Consider the following 16717-nt stretch of genomic DNA (forward strand, 5'->3'; position numbering starts at 1 on the left):
TTCTGTACCAGGCTTTAAAAACTCTATAGAAGTGCCGTGCGTGGTGGCTCACGCCTGTAATCCCAGCACCTGGGGAGACCGAGTGGGGGGGCGTCCCATCATGAGGTCAGAAGTTTGAGACCAGGCTGACCAACATGGTGAAACCCCGTCTCTACTAAAAATACAAAACATGGCCGGGCACGGTGGCTCAAGCCTGTAATCCCAGCACTTTGGGAGGCCAAGACGGGTGGATCACGAGGTCAGGAGATCGAGACCATCCTGGCTAACACCGTGAAACCCCGTCTCTACTAAAAAATACAAAAAACTAGCCAGGCGAGGTGGCGGGCGCCTGTAGTCCCAGCTACTTGGGAGGCTGAGGCAGGAGAATGGCGTGAACCCGGGAGGCGGAGCTTGCAGTGAGCTGAGATCGGCCACTGCACTCCAGCCTGGGCGATAGAGCGAGACTCCGTCTCAAAAAAAAAAAAAAAAATACAAAACATTAGCCGGGCGTGGTGGCGCACGCCTGTAATCCCAGCTACTTGGGAGGCTGAGGCAGGAGAATCAGTTGAACCCAGGAGGCGGAGGTTGCAGTGAGCGGAGATGGCGCCACTGCACTCCAGCCTAGGTGACAGAGCAAGACTCTGCCTCAAAAATAAAAAATAAAAAAAATAGAAGTGCCGTGCTGCCTCATTCACATATATCTCATGCTTTTGTCTCAAATAATCAGTGCTCATGACTGTTGTTTACTCCTGATTGTTGCGATTTTCATTTTTAGGAGCAAGAACCCTGGGTGGGAGGCCAAGAGCCTTCAGTTCTAGCTCTGACTTTGTAAGGCCCTCTCCATCAGGGCTTCATCCTCTCTAAAACGAGGGGGTGTGTGGGCATTCTTACATTCTGCACATGGGCTGAAGGTCAGCATTGTAAATCCAGAGAATGTCAAGCTGCAATTCTTTGGAATTGAAAAATAAACTAGCTTGATTTAAACATTTCCTACCGATGGGAGACAATACAGAAGAGCATGGATTAGAAGCATGGTTTTCAACGTCATACTGTCTGCTGCTTACCGGCTGTGTATTCTCAGCAATCGAATTTGTGTCTTTGTTTTTTTCATATTTGAAATAACAGGAATAATAGCACTTTTCTCATAGGGCTGCTGTATTAATGAATTAATATATATTAAATGCTTAAAATGGTGGCTGGTACATAGTGCTCAAGAAATAATAGGAGACTGGTGCAGTAGCTCATGCCTGTAATCCCAGCACTTTGGGAGGCCGATGCAGGTGGATCATCTGAGGTTAAGAGTTTGAGACCAGCCTGGCCAACACGGTGAAACCCCGTCTCTAATACAAAAATTAGCAAGACATGGTGGCATGTGTCTGTAATCCCAGCTATTCAGGAGGCTGAGGCAGCAGAATTGCTTGAATTCAGGAGGCAGAGTTGCAGTGAGCTGAGACACGTCACTGCCCTCTGGCCTAGGCGACAGAGAGAGACTCCATCTTAAAAAAAAAAAAAAAAGAAAAAGAAAAAGAAAAAAAAGAAATACCATGATTGTACGCATTCCCCTCCGTCAATTACATGCCAATATTATTCTTAACGTAAAACATAAGTTATGAATACTTTGAACACATATCAGCACGAAGTACAGGTCTATGTTTTTTTTTTGAAAGATGACTCCTATGGTGCCATGAGCATTGCAAAAACTGTTTCCTGTCAAATTGGATTGTTTACAGTGCAAGCACAAGCCGGACCCAGGGCTCTCATTCATTCATTTGTGCTGGAGTTTGCTGTATTCTCTTTGGGGTTGTTTATTCCTAATCTTATTGGCCAATTCCTCCATCCACTGCAATCTTGACCAGAGTCAGTTTTGACCATTTTCCTGTTACGACTTCTAATCTCAAAACCTTCACCCTGCGAAAAAAGTATCCTACTGTAAGATGACTCGGTCTTATATAGAACAGAGTGGGCTCTAATGGGAACATATCAGGCCCTCCCGAATACCCAAACAAGGACGGCAGAGCATTGGCTTCCTAAACGGGTCTGAGGATGTCCTCCATCGCTTGCACTGAAAGAGGCATCTCTTTTCTTCAGAGATGGCCGCACACCCAGCACAGCAGACAATGGCTAATTTTTCTCTGCAGCCAGGCCTAATGGAATCAAGATGTTCTTCCGGCCAATTGCGTCTTCCTCATTGTCAGACAAGCAAGCTCTAAACTGATTTTGTTCATTCGGTGACAGATACCCAGAGCACCGGGCCTTGACCCCTTAATGGATGGCCTCTTTTTAACCCATCAAAAACCTCTTAGCTTCCTCTGGCTTAAGAGTCATTACTAGGGGAAAAGAGAGAAAGAGGTTAACAAGTACTTAACAAGCCCATTGAGATGCAGGCCATTTTGTTTTTCACCATTGGACTTGATTTCCTTGCATTTTTCTCCCTAGAGGCCTCTCTCTGTATTATTTTCTTGTGTGTATTTTGGCTTTTCTTGCAGAAAGACTTTACCATAAAGCTTCGGTGAATATAAATACCTTCAAGAGAAGCTGGAATTGTTTTTCCTTTCCTATCCTCTGCCCCCTGATGTAATTCCTTCCCTGCTCAGAGTGCCCCGAGGGACTGGCTGGGGTCAGTGGGTTGATGGGCTGAGGCTGCCCAGTGATTTGGAATATCTGGGTCTAGCTTTGGTTTTTCTAGCAATGAGCACTGTGACCCAGTGATGTGTGGCTTCACCTCTCTGTGCTCCAGTCTCTCCTTGAAAAAAAGCCAAGGCTAATTATACCTGCTATGACAGACCTCACTGGGATGCTTCAAAGGGGAATAAATCAATCTGAGAAATACTTCGTACATCTGGGGAGAAAAGGATGGTAGGCCATTTCACCTGCTTTGGTCAAGACTTCTCTTTCCGGATTGGTGTAAAGTTATCTTTTTAAATTTTTTTATTTTTGAGATGGAGTCTTGCTCTGTTGCCCAGGCTGGAGTGCAGTGGTATAATCTCAGTTCAGAGCAACCTCTATTTCCCAGGTTTAAGCGATTCTCCTGCCTCAGCCTCCCGAGTAGCTGGGATTACAGACATGAGTCACCATGCCTGGCTATTTTTGTATTTTTAGTAGAGACGGGGTTTTACCATGTTGACCAGGCTGGTCTCGAACTCCTGACCTCAAGTGATCTGCCTGCCTCAGCCTCCTAAAGTGCTGGGATTACAGGCGTGAGCCACCATGCCCAGCTCAGGTTTTGACTACTTTGGAGGGCAGGCTTTAGGGAGAAACCTGTTGTTCTTGTTTTTTTTTTTTTTTTTTTTTTTTTTTTTTTTTTTCCCAGGGGTGGTGGGGAGGTTGGCAGTTGGTGTTTCTCTTATGCCTGGTCCAGAGATGTGGCATCATAGAGACATCCCGATCTCCTCTGTGGAGGTCATCGGACTGAATGGAAGATGGGGATGGGATGAAGAAAACGGACTGGCAACCAGCTCCGTGTACGTGAGAAATACGGGCATACACTCACAACTAACACTGTGCTTTATCATGCATAACAGAAAGAAAAATAAATGTCAGTACTCTACCCTAGCGATACCTGTGTGAGGCAAAGAAAGAAAAAAGCAAGCAAACCAGCAAGGGCTTTGGCTTTTGGGAATAATAATTGAACAGCAGCTTGTTTGCACTTTGGAACACCTTGTGCTTCCAGAGCCGGCCCGTCCTGCTGGGGAGGGGAGAGGTCCCAGCACTGCTGTCTGGCAGACCTTGGTTTCTGTGGGCACCAGAAGCGAGGCAGATTGCCTGCTGCTGTGACTTCATGTGTGAGCTCCAGGTTCCCCTGGTTGGAAGGTGCCAGGGAGTGAGGCGGGTGAGTGGGCATCAGGCCAGGGGTTTGTGGTTTGCTTTTCAAGTCAGGCTGCTGCTGGGAGAAGGAACGCTTGTGGTCTCGCCAGCTGCTCTGCAATTGTGGCAGCAGCCAGCAGAGATGGGAGGCGGTGGGCCTGCCCCGCTCCAAGTTGGACTTTCTGCTTGGAGGGCGTGACTTCTCAGCTTGACCTGAGGTATGCAGGGGGCTGCGGCTGGGCCATGGTATCTGCAGCTGGGGCCTTTCTCTCTATGGACCCCCTTGTGGGAGCAATTTGGTATCTGCTCCGTGAGGTCTCCCTCCAGAAGGAAGTGAGGACTTCAGATCTAGACTTTCTGTCTTTCCAGGAGGGCTGGTCCTATTTAGAGCTTTGCTCTTTTCCCTAGAGGACTTCTGCAGTGCGCAGATGGACTTGGGGAGACTGAATTGCGGGAAAAAGGAGGGGAGGAAGCAGAGGAGGAAGCTGAGCCTTCTACTCCGCGCAGCCTGCCTTAAACAACTTTGTTTTCACCAGGGCTATCCCAAGCCTCCCAAAATTCCCAGCCTGGTCTGGGCCAGTTCTCCCAGATATTCATACACATACGTCGGCCAAAGCAATGCTCATTTGGTGCTGTAATGGTTTTTTTTTTGCTCTAATGTCTTCCTCAACCAGACTTACATTTCCTTGAGTATGTTTTCCTGGCACCTAGCATGTACCTGGGCGCATATGTAAAAAACCTAAGCTGTTTAAAAAGTCCGTCCCTCTCCTCCATTCTCCTCCCAACTGTCCTGTTTGCTATGTGGAGCTCTCTGCAACCCTTCCTTAGATGAGTTATGTTCTTTTTTGAGACAGTCTCGCTCTGTCGCCCGGGCTGCAGGCACTCAATAGTTGTCTGTGGAGTGAATGAATGAATGAATGAAGAGCTTTTTGAGTTATTAGATATTATGACAACTGAAGTTCAGAGAGGTTAAGTCACTTTCTCAAGGTCACACAGATGACACGTGGTGGGAGGTGATACTTGAGGCCTCCTCTGTCTGCTCAACTCCATGCTATTTCCACCATGTGAGGAACCTCCAGTGGCTGAACCCAGATATCTCGTTGAAGATACATTTCTAAACTGCGATACACAATAATGGGGAAATGGCAGTTAGGGTGAGCTCAAGGAGGGACGATGGTAAAAGCCACAGCCGAGGAGCTGTAGCCCTTCTTTCGGGCAGCTCTGTTGGAACTCTACTCTTCTGAGGTGAACTGGGAAACTCTATGATTCCAGCAGCTCATGATCTCAAACCGGAAGCCTACTCCCAACCTAGAGATCAGATCTTTACAAATCACGTTGCCTAGAAATTGTCTGTTTGCTTGAGGCGGTCAAGAATGACCCCGGGCAGGTAGGACCCTGACTGTAACACCCTTGAACCCTACCTGCAGGTGCCGAGGCAGAGCCCGAGGCGGGCAGGCAGAGTTGGGCACAGCACGTTCTGGCTGTGTAAGGTTTGGTGTTAAACAGGTTTACATTTTCCGGAAGGTCAATCCAGCTTGGGCTTCCCCTCTGAATCAAACTCATTAAGAAGAAGAACGGAAAAAAAAAAAAAAAAAAAAAAAAAAAAGCCTTACACAGCTTCCTAAGTATTGGCTGGTTCAGCAGAAACAAGCTGTTAGGACTGGCCAAGACAAAGAGGTTACTAGAAGTCGACAAGCAGGGTTTCCCAATTGAACAGATCTTTAGAAGAAAGAAAGAAGTCTAGATTAACCAGAATTATTCAAGGGTCTGCAGTACTCCAGCAATTCACTCACGATATCCTCATTATTCTGTGTTTTTTTTTGTGCTACAGACAAAAATAAAATCAAAGGAAAGCCCAGATGGGAGCAATTTTTTATGCTTTTCATTTTTTCATCAGCAAACCTAAGCTGTTTAAAAAGTCCGTCCCTCTCCTCCATTCTCCTCCCAACTGTCCTGCTTGCTATGTGGAGCTCTCTGCAAAACCCTTCCTTAGATGAGTTATGTTCTTTTTTGAGACGGTCTCGCTCTGTCGCCCAGGCTGCAGTACAGTGGGGCAATCTTGGCTCATTGCAACCTCTGCCTTCTGGGTTTAAGCAATTCTCCTGCCTCAGCCTCCCGAGTAGCTCAGACTACAGGTGCCCGCCACCATGTCCAACTAATTTTTGTATTTTTAGTAGAGACGGGGTTTCACCATGTTGGCCAGACTGGTCTCAAACTCCGGACCTCAGGTGATCCGCCTACCTCAGCCTCCCAAAGCGCTGGGATTACAGGCGTGAGCCACTGCACCTGGCCCCAGTTATGTTCTTAATGCATCAATCTATGAGGCCACTATCCACAGACATACGGAGGAGTCTGTGAAATTAGGAGTGGGTCTCAACAAGTGATTAGATATTCTGCTCTGGTGACTTTTATCCATTCAACAACCACGTGTTGAGTATCTACCATGGACCCAACACTGTCAGGCACTGAGGATACAGCAGTGTATCCTGTACATTCTTATGAAGGGGAGAGGTGGGCAAATAAATAAGAAATAAATAAGAAAACTACATGGTACATACAGTAAGTTAGAGGATAACAGGTTTGAAGCACAAATGTGAACCAGGGAAGGACAGGACAGGGTTTCTCGTTGTTAACAAGGTAGCCAGGGAAGGCCTTGGTGAAGTGACATCGAGTCAGTATCAGAAAGAAACCAGGGACAAAGCTGGGCAGGTATGTGAGGGAAAAGCATGACTGCAGATACAGAAGTCAGGGGCATCATTTGTGTGTCTGTGTTTGCTGTACAAGTGTAGAAAATGCCGAAATAAACATCAAAGGACAATGGAATATTATGCAGCCTTAAAAAAGGAATGCAGTACTAATGCGTGCTGCAACAGGGATGAACCTTGCAAACGTTTGCTAAGTGAAAGAAGCCAGACCTGAATGGCCACATACTATATGGTTCCATTTCTAGGAAATGTCCAGAATAGGCAAATCCATAGGGACAGAGAGTAGATGAGTGGGTGCCTTGGGCTTTGGGGGATGGGGAGAAATGGACAGTGACAAGGTGCTCCTCTTGTGGCCTTCTACTCTTTTGCCTACTGAATCCTAGTCTGGATTAATCACAGATCACAAGACAGTCTTTGATTAAAACTCAATGAAACTCTGGCTAGGCCCGGTGGCTCATGCCTGTAATCCCAGAAATTTGGGAGGCTTAGGTGGGCAGATCACTTGAGGTCAGGAGTTAGAGACCAGCCTGGCCAACATGGTGAAACCCCATCTCTACTAAAAATACAAAAATTAGCCAGGCATGGTGGCAGGCACCTGTAGTCCCAGCTACTCAGGAGGCTGCGGCAGGAGAATTGCTTGAATCCAGGAGGCAGAGATTGCAGTGAGCCGAGATTGTGCCACTGCACTCCAGCCTGGGTGATAGAGCGAAACTCTGTCTCAAGAAGAAAAGAACTCAATAAGACTCATTATTTAAAAGGAGCTAGCAGTTCAGGATAAAACAGAGGATCCCTAATTTTTAGTGGCATCCCTTGTCCATGAAAAGCTCCCCCACCCTTGTCAGATGGCTCTCCCGCTAGGGCTATCTTCTCACATCTGCTCTGAGGGTCACTACAGAGGGCAACTCACTTCTTCCGGCCTGTCAGCACCAGGGCAGCTGGGGCAGCGGCGCCTCAGGGTGCTGTTCTTTTCCCTTGGGGATGGGCAAGCACTCTCTCACAGATCTGGCCAGCAATCCATTTTTTAAATGGGTTTTCAAACCTTAAACATAAACTCTATTATGTACTTAAAAATACACATGTGCATGCCTAAAAATACACACACACATATAGAGGAAATTCACTCTACTGTGACTTCTTTTTTTTTTTTTTTTTTTTTCTACTGTGACTTCTAATGCTCATTAAAGGTAGGGCTGGGGTTTGGTTTCCAGTCAAACGTGAGGACCGGGAGAGGCTGCAGGGCAGAGTTCCTCTGGCTCATGACCTTCCTGTTCAAAGGCCAGAGAAGAGACACCCAAGACAAGCTGTGCTCACTCCAGGGGGTACAGGGACCCCATGCAATGCAGCAGATGCCAGTGTATACCTTCCAGAAAGATTATAAGCATTGGTGAAGAGATCTGCAAAATGCCATGCAGCCAGCAGAAACACCTGTTGCAAAAGCTAGAGAGAAATAATTGGGTGGTTGGATGAACTATTTCACTGGCCAGGGCTTTTTTTTTTTTTTTTTTCCTGACTTGGGGTCTTGTTCTGTTGCCCAGGCTGGAGTGCAGTGATGTGATCACAGCTCACTGCAGCCTTGAATTCATGGGCTCAAGCAATCCCCCACCTCTGCCTCACAAGTAGCTGGGACTACAAGCATGCACCACCATACTCAGCTAATTAAAAAATTTTTCTTTTTTTTTGTAGAGTCGAGGGTCTCTCTGTGTTGTCCAGGCTGGTCTTGAACTCCTTGCCTCAAACAATCCTCCTGCCTCAATTTCCCACAATGTTGAGATGACAGGCATGAGCCACTGTGGCCGGCCTCACTGGGGCTCTTTGAAGTCTCCCCAGTCACTGGTTTGATTCTCACCTACACAGGTTTGTCATGAGTTATGTTGTCTGTGAGTAACTTCACTGCTGCCTAACTAGAGTCCCAGGATAACTGGAAGTCCCGGCTGACACTTTATGATGAGCAGTATCACTAGAGAGGGCCATGAGCAGACCATTCCATAGGAGAGGTTTTTTAAAAAGCAAGGGGCCAAGAGCTGGTTAGCTAGGTCACCATGCTGGTTAGCTAGGTCTCCATGCTGGTTAGACAGATCTCCATGCTGGTTAGCTAGGTCCCTATGTTGGTTAGCTAGGTCTCCATGCTGGTTAGATAGGTTTTTATGTTGGTTAGCTAGGTCACCATGCTGGTTAGCTAGGTCTCCATGCTGGTTAGATAGGTTTTTATGTTGGTTAGCTAGGTCACCATGCTGGTTAGACAGATCTCCATGCTGGTTAGCTAGGTCCCTATGTTGGTTAGCTAGGTCTCCATGCTGGTTAGATAGGTTTTTATGTTGGTTAGCTAGGTCACCATGCTGGTTAGCTACATCCCTATGCTGGTTAGCTAGGTCATCATGTGCCTTTGTTTGCCAGTAACAGCCCTGGTTTGTTTGCTATCACGGGGGTAATTATTCACTAATGTCCCTTTTCATTTGTAGTGCTATCTTGGTTTGGATATTTAAACCCTATGGTTACTAAAAGACAAATAACTTTGATTCCACTTACATGAGTGTTCAAACTCATAGAAACAGAAAGTAGAATGATGGTTCCCAGCAGATGAGGGAGAGGAAACAGGAGTTATTGTTTCATGGGTAAAGTTTCAGCTTTGCAAGATGACAAGAGTTCTGAAGATCTATTGCACAATGATGGGAATACACCTTACTGAAGTGGCCACTGAAAAATGGTTACAATGGCAGATTTTATGTTGTGTGCATTTTATCACAATTTGAAAAAAATCTTCTGGTTCGATGACCCCGAAAATCCCTTACCCACACAATTGGGGCATAAAATGTTTAGGAGGGTGGAAACTGAGAGGTCATTTATGAGAGGTTCTTGAGAGGGAGATGTTCTGTGAACTCTCTGCTACCCACAGGGGGAAGGTGGAAGATGGACTGTTCTCCTTGAACCTGGGAAGACAGGGTTCATTAGGGTTACCTGGAGAGTTTAATAGGTGTCCCCTGACATCAGATGAACTGAAGCGGGGATGGAGCTCAGCTGGGAGAACGGAGAGATTTAACTTTACAGCAAGTTTGAAGCTCTGATTATCATAAAGAACTGGACACTCTAATTTCTTAATAAAAGCTTATTTTGCTATTTAAAATTACTGGTTGACTTTGTAATACCCAGGAGTGATCAGAAAAGTCATCAGACCGCCTGTGTTTTTATCGAGAGACAAGGGAAGAACACGTTCAAAGGAACAGTGGGAGATAAAAGAGATTTGTCTTTTGAGTCCCAGGTGGTCGATGTTCTTATTATACTAGCAAATCTTCTGTTTTTCAGCCAGAGAAACCAGATCTGTTCATAAGTCACTACTGGTTCATGGCTTCTTTTGGAGTGAACGAGGCTATTGGATGCTCCTCTGCAGTGGTTTGGGATCCAACCATAGCATTTGGTTTTGATTTGCTTCTTCAAATTGCATCCAAGGTCAACGGGGCTCCCTGAGTAGTGGGAATCTGCATCTGTAGAGTTATTTAGAAGCCAGCCTGTCTCAGGGCGGCTGCTACGTCATCTGACTGGGTGTTTATTTGCATGTTATAAATACCAAGTGTTGTGTTTGACTCCTACTGTCCACACAATCAACGTGGCTGTTTATATGACCTTTCTTAGTGCTGGTCCACGTGCCTTTTCGGGGGCAGGAAGAACAGCAAGTCGAGGAGACCAGGCATTGTGTGGGAAGCAGATGAATCCTGGGAGACCACATGTCCCCAAAGACATATCAGCTGCAGTAGAAACACTGCTTTCAGTTATTTAATTAGATCTAGCTTGAGCATTGGCTCCACGGGAGCCAAAGAGAGACGAGGGGTTACCTACTTAGAAATTGGCATTTTCCCCTCCTACCACTTTCTTCTGGAAAACTGTTGCTTTTCATCCTTTCTTTTATTCATGACTCCCCTCTGGCTTTAAAATGAGCTTGCTTTATTTACCTTGTTTTATTTCTCTTTGTTTCTAGTTTTAAGATTCCTTCAACCTCAGGATTCCTGATCATCTCATCAACCAACTTAAGAAAACTGAGGCCCAGGGAAGTGACTCACAATTGTGTAGAATTGTGAGGTGCCTTGACTACTGGGTCAGATATCCTGCAAATAATGGCAGGGGGCAGGGGGCAGGCATGCGGCACCCCAAGGGTATGTCAGGCCTGGAGACTGACCTCAGGGACAACTTGGGGAAATTCTTGGAGCTTGAATGTACCCCTTCCAGGAGGTGCCTCCAAGCAAGTCACCCTGGGAGAGATTTAGACCTGCCCCTCTTTAGGGGATACTTACATTCCTCCCCTCCTGTAACTTCCCAGATTAATTACTCTCATGCAATAGCTGCTCTCTAAGAATTATTCACCTGGACAGGGCAATGCTTTTTTTTTTTTTTTCTTTCTGTTCATAGACAGGTCAACCTTCCTCAAAGGTGACAGTCTGACACCAGCATGGGCTTCAACAAGAATACAAGAAGATACAGGCTGGTGCCCTTGGAAGCTTGGCTTACTCAGACCAGACTCAGGATGGCCTTCCCAGGACCCTGTGGGAACCGAGGAACCCTGGCTTCCCAGATCCAGTGACCAAGAAAAAAATTAACCCTCTTCACAAAGAGGCGTTGTTTGCTTTTCAAGGCCATGCCGCCTCTTGTTTTCAGCATAAGCGACTGTAACAATATTTGCGACGTCAAGGCCAATGCCACTTCTGTCCTGGGGACCGAGAAACTCTGTGAGATGGATAAACTTACTCGAGATGGATAAAATTAGACTACATCCATTCTGTGTCTCTTAGTCCCCACTTCACAGATATAAAAAGAGAGGCACAGAGAGGTTAAATAAATTGCTAATCATGACTTTCTAAAATATACTGGAAGTGAGTTAGTGCCAACATTCTTTGGTCAAGAAAATTCTTCTTTGGGGGCCTGGGCAACACGGCAAAACCCTGTCTCTGCAAAAAAATACAAAAATTAGCTAAGTGTGTTGGCACACGCCTATAGCCTCAGCTACTAGGGAGGCTGAGGTGGGAGGATTGCTTGGGCCTGGGAGGTCAAGGCTGCAGTGAGGTGTGACTGCACCACTGCATTCCAGCCTGGGAGACAGAGTGAGACCCTGTCCCCCCCCAAAAAAAAGAAAAAGAAAATTCCGCTTTGGGCCTTGGAGTGGATATGGAGGTCATGAATTTACAAAACATCTCTCTCTTTTTGTTTAAAAGTGTAACCGCTCTAGGAAAGAATTTGATTTTAACTCAGACTAAAATGTCTTCATAACAACAAAACAACGAAGCAGGATCAAATAGAAAGGTCCTCGTTAACTGCCTGTATGCAGAGCAGTGGGCCATCAGCTTCACTGCCTGTGCTCAAGTCACCTTCAGAGCTTGTGGAATTAGACTGCAGAGTGCCATCCTCAGAGTTTCTGAGCTCATAAGTCTCAGGCGGGGATCCTTAGTTTGCATTTCTTTCTTTCTTTTCTTGAGATGGAGTCTTGCTATGTTGCCCAGGCTGGAGTGTAGTGGCGTGATCTTGGCTCACTGCAGCCTCAACCTCCTCAAGGCTCTGGAGTAGCTGAGACTACTCCTTTGTACTTTTGTATTTTGTATGTGTATTATGTGCAGAGATGAGGTCTCGTTATGTTGCCTAGGCTGGTCTCCAACTCCTATCATCCTCCTGCCTCAGTCTTCCAAAGTGCTGGAATTACAGGTGTGAGCCACCTAGCCTGGCCGTTAGCTTGTTTTTTTGTTTTTTTGAGACAGGGTCCCACTCTGTCACCCAGGCTGGAGTGCAGTGGCACGATCTTGGCTCACTGCAACATCTGCCTCCCAGGTTCAAGTGATTCTCCTGCCTCAGCCTCCCTAGTAGCTGGGATTACAGGCACATGTCACCACGCTCATCTAATTTTGTATTTTTAGTACAGTTGGGGCTTTGCTATGTTGGCCAGCCTGGTCTCGAATTCCTAACCTCAAGTGATCCACCTGCCTCAGCCTCCCAGAGTGCTGGGATTACATGTGTGAGCCACCTCACCTGGCCAGAGTTTGCATTTCTAACCCATTTTCACATGATGAAGATGCTGCTGGTCCAAGGACCACACTGAGAACCACTGCTGTAGAAGATACCATGCAGCACTGACCAGCCTCTTTCTCCCTGCGGGATTAAAGGACGTTCGCCCTCTCCCTGCGGGATTAAAGGACGTTCGCCCTCTCTGTTGTCTCACTACAGAGAACCACTTTGCCCAAGGTCGACACCCTCTCGCCAAGGGGGTCACTTGGATCTAATGATTGGTTAACGCTGAGGGGTAAGGCTTGGCCTCCAGCCTCAACAGCGATGGCGATGGCTCCAAGGGTTGTTCTAGCTTCATAGTTTCGTCTAGGTTGAGGGATGCCATGTTGGGACTGCAGCACAGCTCAGCTTCTCTCTCTGCCTGGTTCTGCTTCCTTTACTTTCCCATTTGTTGTTAGTCCCAGAGCACACCCCAGTAAACTTCCTGCATGCGAGTCCATCTCAGACTGCTTCCCAGGGAATCATATGTACAACACTTACGAGTAGAGAGTCACCGAAATGGCCCTAGCTCTGAGAGACCCCTCCTGACCATCCATCACCCCTCCTGCTCTTCCTTACTCTGATTTATTGTCTTCATAGCATTCAACTCTCGGGTCTACGGCCATACCACCCTGAACGCACCTGATCTTGTCTGATTTTGGAAGCGAAGCAGGATCGGGCCTGGTTAGTACTTGGATGATAGAATTTAGCGCTCAAACACTATTGCTGTTGATTTCTTTAATAAATAAATTTGACCACCTTCCCCACTAGATTATAAGCTCTGTGCATGCAGGGGCCTAGTCTCTCTTGTTCACTCTGTACAGTATCTACAGAGCCAAGAGCAGGACTTGGTACCCAACAGGCACTCAGACAACATTTACTGAACAAGTGAATGAACTTCCAGGCAGGAAGAGTCACGCACCCTCACCAACAGCTCCTAGAGTTTTAGAGAACTGGGAAGTCTAGGAATACAGAGGATGCTTTCAAAAGTGTTGTCTGTAATTGAAAATGCCTTATGTTTGTTTAGTACTTTAGTTTTATTTTTTAAAGCAGTTCATTCAATATTGATAGCAACCCATATTATCATAAACACCCCTGTGGTGGGCAGGATAGAGGGTTGCTTTGAAGCACAGGGAAAAGAGAAATCGGCCTTGGTGCATTGAGTCCCTTGCTCAGCCAGGCCCACAAGGAACTGCTGGTATCCTGTCTCCTGGACTCATGGTCCTGTCTCTGCATCATCAGCAGAGGCAAACTCAAGTCAGTTTCCACTGAAACTCACTGAGTCTAACTTTCTCCCAGGAAAACTCATATGGGGGGCCATTTTATCGGAGAGGATTTCAGATTCAACACCCTGTACTGAAGTTCTAAGTGCTAGCTCAGGGCTTTCAGGTGATTACCATTCTTTTTTTTTTTTTTTTTTTTTGAGATGGTGTCTTGCTGTCGCCCAGGCTGGAGTGCAGTGGCATGATCTCGGCTCACTGCAACCTCTGCCTCCTGGGTTCAAGCAATTCTCGTGTCTCAGCCTCCTGAGTGGCCAGAATTACAGGCGTATATCACCACGCCCAGCTAATTTTTGTATTTTTTAGTAGAGACAGGGTTTTGTCATGTTGGCCAGGCTGGTCTTGAATTCCTGACCTTAAGTGATCCATCCGTCTCAGTCTCCTAAAATGCTAGGATTACAGGCGTGAGCCACTACACCCGGCCGATGACCGTTCTTAAGAGTTTGGGATTACTCTTCCAAATGGAGATGATTCAGCCACGTCTGATATTGGTGATTTGAGAAGGGGGATGTCTAGGACTGACGCTTTGAGAAGAGGATCTCAATTTTCTTAGAATATGATTCTTTTTTTCTCTGGAGAGTTATTTTTTTATTTTATTTATTTATTTATTTATTTTTTTGAGACGGAGTCTCGCTCTGTTGCCCAGGCTGGAGTGCAGTGGCCGGATCTCGGCTCACTGCAAGCTCCGCCTCCTGGGTTCACGCCATTCTCCTGCCTCAGCCTCCCGAGCAGCTGGGACTACAGGCGCCCACCACCACGCCCGGCTAGTTTTTTGTATTTTTTTAGTAGAGACGGGGTTTCACCGTGTTAGCCAGGATGGTCTCGATCTCCTGACCTCGTGATCCACCCGTCTCGGCCTCCCAAAGTGCTGGGATTACAGGCTTGAGCCACCGCGCCCGGCCCTCTGGAGAGTTATTTTTAAGGAGCAGATTCTGGGAACTCGCCATGCCCTCCACCTCGTACTCCCAAATTTCCCCATCTCTGCACCCGCCCTGCCGCCCACAAGTAGCCCTGGTCTTCAGCTTTGGGGCCAGTCTCTCTAGATGCCCAAGGCCAGGGCCTGTCACCCACAGGCATCCAAAGCTTCCAGGTGCACTCAGTGCTGTGCTGCGATCTGAAGGACTGATAACATACCAGGAGAAGGCCCTTTGGTAGTACACCATGAATGAGTAAGTGGCAGCTACAAAATGCTAAGAATGCTGAGTGCATTAAGTGAAGTCTTTCTCCCAGGTGTGCATAGGGTGTGGTTTCCAACGGGAATGCAGATGCTGGAATGAGGGAGGCAGTCACCCAGGCTGGCCAAGTCAGAGGCCCAGCAAGGAGAAAGCGAGTCAGGCAGACGCTGACAGGAGAGAACGATAAATCCGCGGCACACTAGGCAGAACGCTCGCCGCACCGCATAATTTAGCAGGGCAATGCCGCCGGGAGTCCACACCAAGTTAATGGAATAGTTCCTGTAAATATTATTTTCCTTTCCTGTCTCATCATCTCATTTCATTCAAAAATCTTTACTAATCCGGGGGAGTGAAGTAATGCATCAATTCCCAGAGCCAATGCCCCTGCTTCGGAAATACCCTTAGAAATCACAGGAAGCCACATTGGCTGCTTGGGGACAGCGGGCAGGCCATTTACTCTGGTTCCTTCTCCTAATGTCTCAGAGGGGACCCCATAGTGCTCCTAATTGTGCATCTAAGTGTACATAAAAGCCCCCCTAATTGCACATCAAATAAATAAGTAAATGCTGTCTGCTGAATATGTAACAAGGACTGACGTTGCTATTTCTTCCCGGGGGTAGATGTCATTAAATCTGGGCTGCATTTCTAAGTGATGATTTATAGATATTGAATATTCTTTACAAGGGAGGGGTTTTTGGAGTCACGTGCTTCGCAATATTTGCTGTCTAATGCTTAAAGCCTCAGATACAGCCTGCTGGAGGACTCTTTATTCTAACTCTTAGTGTCCATTTGGAAAGTCTTTTCTGCTTTCATGTGTAATGGCTCCCGATGATCAGATGGCTGGTTTGTCTGCAGGTCTGAGGACTGTGCAACCCCTTGCCTCCCCAAGCCTCAGTTACTGATGCTGCAAACAAGGGCAGATTGTCTCAGAGATTAGAGCTCTCAGGCTTTCTCGGGCTTCAATCAATCTAAGGAATGTAACGACTCCTCCCCTAAAGAGGGAGCCGGATGTGAGACAGATTTTGTCCAGTCTTACTTATGTCTGCCCCGTGGGACCCCGATTCTGCAAGATTTAATAAACAATGCCTCAATAGATAGCATTTAATTTTCATTCAAACATTTCCAGGGAAGAAAGAGGTAAAACTCTTGCTTGTACCAGCACAACTGCCCGAAACCCGTGGGATACCTAGTCTGAGACATTTTGCTATTGATGGTCATTTCACACAGCTGGCAGTTTTTTCCTTTTTGATGGCCTAGCTCTCTTTACTCAACCATAAATGCAAACTCAGATGAAACTTGGGATTTACCTCCAGTGCCTAAATGCCAACCTGACACTGTCTCATTGTCTCCTAAGGTCAGTAGGACCATAATTTGTGAAATACGGAGCCTCTCATCTCAGCAGCGCTTCTTTCTATTCCCACACATATTCACATGCTAAAATGGAATGCGGTAACTAGCATAAAATAGGGTAAAACAATTGCTGCAAGATTTGTTTTTTTGGCTGGGCGCGGTGGCTCACGTCTGTAATCCCATCACTTTGGGAGGCCGAAGTGGGTGGATCATTTGAGGTCAGGAGTCTGAGAACAGCCTGACCAACATGGTGAAACCCTGTCTCTACTAAAAATACACACACACAAAAAAATTAGCCAGGCATGGTGACACATGCCTGTAGTCCCAGATACTCGGGAGGCTGAGGCAGGAGAATTGCTTAAACCCAGGAGGCAGAGGTTGCAGTGAGCCAAGAGCGTGCCACTGC

The 16717-nt window shown here is 46.8% G+C and overlaps 1 protein-coding gene and 1 long non-coding RNA gene across 8 annotated transcripts in view; one reads left to right on the forward strand and one right to left on the reverse strand.

Moving 5' to 3' along the window:
- Positions 1 to 16717, reverse strand: part of FRMD4A (FERM domain containing 4A) — a 365202-nt gene that overhangs the window by 70950 nt on the left and 277535 nt on the right. The gene's annotated exons all lie outside the window — the stretch shown is intronic.
- On the forward strand, positions 3872 to 11325 carry LOC115900350. Of its 2 annotated transcripts, XR_004059985.1 has the most exons (4): positions 3873 to 4001; positions 8172 to 8342; positions 10459 to 10575; positions 10887 to 11325. It is a non-coding gene; the product is annotated as an uncharacterized LOC115900350 (long non-coding RNA). The 2 variants fall into 2 exon arrangements; XR_004059986.1 differs by lacking the exon at positions 8172 to 8342 and having other exon boundaries at positions 3872 to 4001.

The sequence above is a fragment of the Rhinopithecus roxellana genome, chromosome 11 (assembly GCF_007565055.1).
Source record: "Rhinopithecus roxellana isolate Shanxi Qingling chromosome 11, ASM756505v1, whole genome shotgun sequence".
In the NCBI taxonomy this organism is placed as follows: Eukaryota; Metazoa; Chordata; class Mammalia; order Primates; family Cercopithecidae; genus Rhinopithecus; species Rhinopithecus roxellana.